The sequence below is a fragment of the Melitaea cinxia genome, chromosome 2, assembly GCF_905220565.1.
Source record: "Melitaea cinxia chromosome 2, ilMelCinx1.1, whole genome shotgun sequence".
Lineage (NCBI taxonomy): Eukaryota > Metazoa > Arthropoda > Insecta > Lepidoptera > Nymphalidae > Melitaea > Melitaea cinxia.
Window position 1 is genome coordinate 19,107,125 of NC_059395.1, and position 9,400 is coordinate 19,116,524.

The following is a 9,400-nucleotide window of genomic DNA, read 5'->3' on the forward strand; positions in this document are numbered from 1 at the left end:
TAGTAGGTATTAGTAGGACGATATCGTCCTACTAATACCTACTATTACTGCCCTATTACTGCATATGCATTAAATGCGAGTTTGTGAGAATGGATTAGGGTTGTCAGATTCAAGCATGTCATTTCCGGGACAATTCGAGGATTACGAATTCGGTCGGATGAAAAATATGCGAAAATTGATAATATTTTTTTGTTATCTCTGAATATCTCTTTTAAGTTAACTTTCTTCTTGTCTCTTGTAAGTTAATAGCTTTTTTTATTTAACTAGGTCGGCAAACAAGCATACGGCTCACCTGATGGTAAGCGATCACCGTAGCTTATTTAATTTCCCACGGAGTCGGATATTATGCGGATAAAACCGCGAGTCACAGTTCGATATTACAATATTTTAAAAAACGGGTTTCACTTCCATGGCCATGTACTCATTTACTTGAAAGAAAGTCGAAAGGTACAAAGTTACAAAGTCGAGTAACTTAATTCGCTAATTACGACATGAGGTTGTGGTTATAATATCAATGTATTCAATCTCGTTATGGCTATATTAGGTAATTTAACCGCTACAATCAGGTTCGGATTCGGTTATCTAAAAAACTTTTTTTTTAAATACATTTTTACCTTTTAGGCTGTATATCGTACTTACGTTACCTTTATTAACTTTTTTTGTTTTTTTTTTTTGTTTGGTTCGTCTATTAATTTCTTAGGCTGTATATTAATTACTTTTGGAATTTGCCTATTAATTTGTATAAGTCTAAAAATTATATAAATGATTTTATTGTTTCAAATAATGCTAGGCTGTACCGCCATAGGCAATTGTCTAGATTATATTTATGAATAGGTACATTTTTAATACTGCCAGTCCATCAGGTCGTGTCATCACAAGTATTTGCCTACATTAACTTTATAAATATACATTTTTAGAAGTGTTAGGCTTTATAGTTAGTGGGCCTAAACTACATCCACATATAATCCGGCCCTGTCTATATAACATTACGAAAGCCCGATATCACGAAGCTCAGTATCGACGTATGCGCATCATTACTCATGCGTAAACGTAGTAGTCGCGTCTACTTTCCTAACGGATATATATCTTGTCTCTTTTACACGCATTATAATCGATCATTTGTCTCTTTCTACGTGGGAGTAGCCGAAATATATTTGAAGCTTTTTTAGATCCTTAGACTGGACGTTGTCTTTTTTTTGAGATTGTGTCTATTCGTAAAGGCTTTGTATGGATTAACTTACTTATGCTGTGTGGCTACGGTATTAAAGAATATAACCACCCCATCTCTTCTCGTGGGTGTCGTAAGAGGCGACTAAGGGATAAGATAGTTCCACTACCACCTTGGAACTTATAAAGCCGACTGATGGCGGGGTAACCATCTAACCGCTGGCTTTGAAATACACAGGCCGAAGACGGACAGCAGCGTCTTCGGTGCAACAAAGCCAGCCTTGCGGTCACCAACCCGCCTGCCCAGCATGGTGACTATGGGCGATACACATGAGCTCATGCCATTTTTGGCGCGAAATGGTGGAGGCCTATGTCGAACAGTGGACTGCAATAGGCTGAAATGATGATGATATGATGAAAAAAAAAATATGCTAAATAATATTGCCAGGGCTTTACGTCCCTTCTATTTTTTAGTTTTTTTTCCTTCATTTTAATTCTGCCTATATTAAAGGAGATCAGTAGGCTTACTCTTGACTTCAATCCCAATCTCACAAAAACACGAATTCAATACAGTTCCCGTTCCAATCTGTAATATTTTGGTACTCTTGACCAAATCGAGCTTTCAATTGAATTGAAATTGGAATCGAATTGACGATCGGTTTCCGGTGTAGCCATTATAATTAAAAATAATAAGAAAATAAAATTGAAGTCATGAAATTTTATGTTTTTTAAATTATAATGTGTCTCCAATAATTAATTATTATCTATTATATTGTAATTCCTTAAATTAAACCTAAAACTGTTTTTTTTTTAAGTATAAAAACGCAAGATATATTATACATTCTGGGATAATGCGTGTTGTTGTTAAAAAAAAAAGCTCACAACTGGCGCAATTTGGAGACTTCTAAATTTCTCTCTAAATTTTAAAAATAAATTATCTCAATTACGTATTTTCTTAATTTATATTTATAATTAACTTATCTTCTTTCTTTATTTACTTCTGTAATAATTTCTGCAATTTTACCAGTGTTAAGCCTTAATTAGTGAATACAATACTGTGATTTTTATTTAAATATTAAAAACATAAATACTGTGATTTATATTAAAAAATTGCTACCTACCTACCTAGGTTAAAAGAGGATAAATAACTAATTGTTAAGTATTTAGTTCTTTTTTAATAAATACTGTGATTGTGATATTGTTGATAATATAAAAATATACATAGTTAATATGTTAAAAATAAGCGCCAGCCGCGCCATTACTTGATAAAAAACACTTTAAGATACACAATCGAACACTAAAAAGTTAACTTCATTGAAACGAGTAAATTCGATCCCAAACACGATTTCCAAGTCGATAGTCAACGTCAAAATATTGTCAAGAGTGCAAAAAATGTATAAGATCGAGAAATCCCAATTTCTATTAGTTACATAAAATTCCACTGTAATTGAGTCAAATCGTGCGCTAGTGTAGTGTTCAAGAGTACCGATTGACAAGTTCTCGATCCCAATCCTAAATTTCAAGTAGGATTGAGTTTCAAGAGTAAGCCTACAGTATCTATTAAGACTCTTTCCTTACTCTTACGTAGGTAGTATAAGAATACATCTAAAATGTACAGCTTTTTATAATATTTTTACGACAATATTTCGCCCTTAACTGATAAAATTTTAAATTTTTTTAAAGAGCGTTACCAGCTTACTTTTTTTTTTAAATATAATTAGCTCTTTTACTAAAACTCAGATACATCAATATTACGATCGAGCGTCATCTATGTGTGTGTTATTAGGAACACATGTAGGGACGATGCATGTGTGCCGGGTCAGACTGTGGTCAGGTTTTGAATTGGACTTTGTCACTTAGTTTCTGTTATGACCTATGTCTAGGTTAACGATTTTAATGACTACACGAGGTAGCGTTCGTCTTGAAATTATATACGACTATATTAGTTTTATTTCATTCAAATTGTAGATTTAACTATTAAGTTTTATCTAAACTTAAAATTGAAGTAAATCAACATAGGTATATATAAGATTTTTATCTTTGCTCTGTAAAACAATTCTGTGGTTTTAAATTTATATATTATTTCATTTACTTAGTATGTACTAATAAGAAATGAAAATTGGATTGAAAGTAAATCGTTTCGGATTGTTTTAGAGTGAAAGAAATTAGACAAAGAAGACGTCATACGTCACAATTTGTAGATGTGATAAACCTTTTTGGTTTTTTTTTTTTTTAATGTACTACTATTTCTGTATTTATGCTATGCATTGCAACAAATTATGATATGATTCTCTTCCGATATGATTTTCAAATAACAATATTAAGTTTCTAAGTATGTAAACGGTAAAAAAAGCAGGTAGAAAACTGCATTTTCTACGTTTTTACTAAATCTTAAAAATTCATTTGTCTCGTTCTTAGTCGGGATCGTTGCGAAGAATGCAGTCTCACTGGCTCCATACACGCTCACACGCACGTGGACTGACTACACACATACACACAATGGCGTATTTTGTGTATGTGTCTATGTGTACGTGTCTGTGTATTGTATGTGTCTACTATTGTATCTAGAATATAAAAGCTTACAAAAAAAAATACGTAGGTACAATTGAAATATTCTGAGGTTTTTTTAAATCAGTTTGATGCCGATTCTACTCTGTAGAATTTATATTCCGAATTAGCGGTAGCTTCACTTTTACTCAAATAATTTTAAAAAATGACGGTTCATAAGTGCGTTTGTAGAGTACTTGAATAGAGTAATTTTTGATTTTGAATTCGATTTTAAAATAGAATTTACCTAACTTTTTACTTTTTTTTTTTATTTAAAGGCCGTCTTAAAATTAACAAATATAATGACTAATAATATTGAAACTGCGTTTATTTAGGACGTAAGTGATTTATTGTTAAAGAGTGAACCGAGATATTTATTACCTATGCTCAATGTTAATCAGAAATATATTCTGAGTTCTCGATATTTCGGCACTGTTGCAACCGCTGTGACACTCTCTCTCACACACACACACACACACACACACACATACACAATTCGATACCGCTATGAATCTTTTAAGCAATGTTATTTTTGTTATTAATTGTTGCATACGACATATTAACAAATATTACAAAAGAAGTGTGTGTGTACTTATGTATGCACGTAAGAAGTTATACTTTATTGGCTAGCTAACTTCACGTTGTTAACATCTTCTTCGTTGACTAGCTAACTTCAGGGTGTCGGTTTTTTTCGTGACGCTGCGCGCGCATCTTAAAAATTTACTTTCATAAATCATTGATGTCTGAGAAATCTCTAAAAAATAACATTTACCAAAAAATAAATAAATTACAATTAAATTCGACCGTAACAAATAGTATCCCCACAACTCTTGGTAGTCGTGAGGCACACATTTGCATCTTTTATTGCAACAAATCGCTTTTTAAAATTCGATACTGTTACCGAGACATTCTCGGAACCGGTAATATTATGACATTAGTCAATTAATAACGTTGAGGTGAAACGTCTCGTTATTGCGATAATATCACAGGTCAAAAAAAAGTGCTCTGTACCATTGACCAGGTCTATCTCGGGTTATGTATTTCGATGCGCTGAATCAGAATTTTTGGTCCGTTTGGTCTCCATGCCTCTTAATTTTGAGTAAATTCCAAAATATTGCCAAAAATGCCCAAAAATCGCAAAAAATGCATTTACGTAAATGTTTTTTTTTTTTTGGAATTAGTACAAGTATGTTTCTTATGCATAGCGATCCTGGAAGGTTATCGTAAAAGAGTCTTAAAATTGATATGATATATTCTGACATTAGGTAAATAATTGCTACTATTAAATAATCATTAATAATATTTAAAAACTGATTATTTGCTTAGCGCCGTGAAGTTCTTTTATCTACTTATTACTTTTGACATTAATGCAATGATCCATGTATCATCTTGGGGCATCCATAGTTCGAACTATGGATATATCATATCCTCTAAATACTTTTGGATCCAAGAGCTTGGTTTTTAGGTACTGAAATATTATGGACGTGAAAGTATTGTAAAGTTTTATGAATGCGATTATTCCCGAAATTGACACAGCAGATAAAGACAGTATGCATTTAAAAAAATAACGAATTTGGTATGTAGTTTAGTAACTTTTTAAGCATATTCTACGAGCGTTAAGTCCTCTATCATCGAAGAAAGTCTAAATACTATCACTATATTTCTCGTAAATACTAATAAAATATTTTATGATAAGGTACAGATAAAGTGCAGGATACAGCGAATTCTTTAACAATTGTTAATTAATTGAAAGTGATATCGACTCAGCAAGGACAGCGAATTAGCTATAAATAACTTCTGTAAGAGCTTACAATTCTTAAAGATTGTCATCGGTTACATCAAGTATTTTAGATGAAATTAAATTCATCTCTATTTCTTATACTTCGTTGTTGCGGAGTAAAAATTGCGATGTGGATTGACTGTTAAAAGATTGCAGGAAACTTAAATTTACGTGTTCGATAATTCGCAAGATAGAACCAATATCTGGCCAGCGTCCTGAGGTTGGCAGCACTGACGCGCAATTCGGCAAAGACGCCGAGACCTCAACGCGTCGCACGATTATGAAGAAATTTGTGAAAATCATTAAAACGATTATCCCACTCTTCACCCACATGTTACGTGTTTATGTTATGATGACAGAGTAACACAGTCTTCGATATATATAATTTATTTGAAATACGCTTTATAAGTAGGTATACAATAATGATATAACATAACATAACAACATAACAATACACTTTATTGTACACCAAAACAGAAATAATACATATTATGAACTTAAACAGAGTATCATCAGGCACAAAGGGCGGCCTTATCGCTAAAAAGCGATCTCTTCCAGGCAACCTAGGGGCAGAGGAGATGGTATTGTGTCAGTGTAGGTGTACAAATTGAGATATAAACGTTTGAATATATTTACTTATTTACATACATACATACATATTCGTTTAATGTCGTACTATTACAGCTTCTCGTATACCTACTCCACTTTTACTTATCCACAAATACAAATACACATAGAATATGAAATTTAGTCTATTGAAATATGTGATATAAGCATTGACTTACTCTATCAATAAAATTAAAATTTAATAAACAATATTTAAAACAAACATTAATTATTATAAAATTTATAAGTAAGTAGGTATATTAACTGTGTACCAACATTTCATATTCGTTAGTATAAACACTGGACTAGTTTATAATATCAAAAAAATTATAATCGGCCAATGACTCTTAAAGACTTATTATGAATAATCAAATTAAAAGACGCAAAAACAATTATTTTGTTTATACCCGCATCGGCAGCTGCAAAAAAAAAAATTGGATGTTTGTTTTCCTACGATTATGATTCTGGAGCTTTTATTTAAGAATTGACGTAGGTTTCATCTTGATACTTTTGTCCAGAAGTGGACTTATTGCTCTGATTGCGATTTTAGTTAAATCGTAACAAAGTCGTTTTGTAATATAGCTATGTAGAATTGTAGATAGCTTCTGGAGGCACGTGCGAGAATGGGTATTGGTTAGTCAACAATGAAAATGACCGAAAAACGCAATTTTTTTAACAATACTAGAATGAATTTCTGATAATACAATATTTCATTTTGTGTAAAAATAAAAATCACCCTTGAATTGCATGATAGATACAGTTTTTATCTACACTGTAAGATATGATTAAGTGAATATATAGATAATAATAAATATGACGTCATTATGTACAATATGTATCATCGTTTCTTTGGAATTTTATAAATTTCATTGAAAAATAAATACGGTTTTCATTCTTTCATTGATTTTTCATCAGAATGTCTAGTACTTTCCATAGTCTATTCATTTTTATCCATATGATTTATAAACGTTTTTGATGAGGTAGATGTCAGTGTATGAGCTTAACGAAGCTCTTCTTCCTCAGAAAGCTTAACCCAAACAAACTTAATTTAAATATACTACATAGTTACATTTCAATACAAATACTTTTCAATACAAATACTACAAAAAGTTAAAGTTCTGACACCTTTACAGGTATACAGGTAGGTACAGTTTTATTGACTATAAATATTGAAGTACTTATTTTTGAAGAAGTCTAAAAACGTGTATTTTGTAGATCTTTTCATCAATATCTTTTGGAAATTTCACTATATATGAGTACTCGTATACTTCGATATAATCAATTTAGGAATTCAGGAAATCAATAGCAAAAATCTGTAAGATAATTTTGGTTGAATAACAAAAGTTATCGACAAGGACTTTTGCCTTTGCCCTGCGTTTTGCCGACCCCGTCCCGACCCCGTAAGAATAACTGAGGTAGGGAGCAGCGGGAAATATCCTGCTCACAAACCGGATACATTGAAGTAAGATCTTGGTAATTGGTTGGTTGATTTGGTAACTGACGTAGGGCACACAGGAAGTTTCCTGCTCAAGATGTGGAGCAGCCCAACTGGAGAAGTACCTCGACCGTACAGATAACAGCCAAATAACACTGCTTTTAAGTAGTGTTGTGTCTTGTGGTGAGTAAGGTGACTAGAGCTTAGGGTTGCCAGATTCAAGCATGTCATTTCCGGGACAATTCGAGGACTACGAATTCGGTCGGTTGAAAAATATACGAAGATTGATAATATTTTTTGTAAATCGCTAGAAAAATAGTAGTATTCGAAATCCGCGACAATGAAATATAATTCCTGGACATGGGACAAGACATTTAATTCCGGGACAATCCCGGATTTCCCGGCCATCTTGCCAGATGCTCCCTAGTAGAGTAGAGCCTCCTGGGGTAAAATGGGGGCAGAGTCAGAAATGCAGGCGCATATAGGCTACGGTAAAATGATTGTCATTTTAATGATACATGTGAAGCGTTTAGTCGAATAATCATACCAAAAAAAGACATAAACAGATTTCAAGTTAGGTTTTCAGAAGTACAACTGAGAAAACTTCAATACTTTGATTTAAAAAACCTTTAAAATATATGTAAAATAAAATAAAGAAAAATAAATACCTCTCATGTGATATTATTTAGCCAGTTACTATGGTATTGAGCATATAAATTATTAAGTTCTCTTACGATTACTTTCATTACAGAAACGCGATAAGCTGTGTCGATAGCGTTGATAACCTCAATATTTTATCCGAGCGCTTGACTTGAAAATACGACCTACATTTCTAGAGTTGTTCAATTCACATTAACATTTATATTTCACCTGACATGTTGCTTCAATTTGGACAAAGAATCATATAATTTAGAGGTTTCACTCAATAAAGTGAACAATTAATGTGTATAAATATTATAAAAGTAACATATGCAATGTATACACACACGGTCGTCTATTCCTAAGATAGGCAACTAAACTGTGTTTCAGGTAACATTGTAACAGCCGGCTGATATAAATACACACTTTTTTTGCACTAAACTTATATACATAATTATACAATTATACATATACTCAGACTCGTGATGGGAATCGAACCCACAATTTTTGGAGCAGAAAATAGGATTACTGTTAACTTCGCTAATGAATTATTCAATAAAACGTTTTCCTCACATATGCCATTTAGGATTAAAAACATCTACACAAATAAACAAAATTGGAGTGTCTGTTTGTTATATTAAAATAATCGCTTTTTACTATATGTATATGCATGTATACACAAAAAGATTTCTCTTTTATTCATTGTTATAACATTCTCTTATTTATTATATATACTCCATAGTAATCGAGTTTCAGATTTTAAATCAAGATCTCGTAAAAGTTTAAACAGATAGATTTATCCGTCTTTGTAAATAAATAATCAATACTCACGAGCAGTAGTGGAATATATGTAGTTTTTATTATATATTAATATTACTATATGTACTTTTTATTATACTTATTCATTAGCTGGCTGTGTCTGGTTGCAGTTTATCCAAAACATTTATTTTTGACTGTACCTATATGTACCTACATTTCCGTTTGGCGTTTGGAGATCAAAGTATATAGTTATAGTTATATATTTTAATAAGAATACAGACGTTCCTCTTCGATCACGATATTTTTGAGTAAATTTCGTTTTAGATTTATGAACTAAACGAAATTGAAAACGTCACACTAGCATATTCACAAGAAAAAAAAAATTAAAACTCTTATTGAGTTAGTTAATTAATTTTAATTTCATTTTCGAGATGATACTTGTATGTTATACTAAACTCTTAGTACCT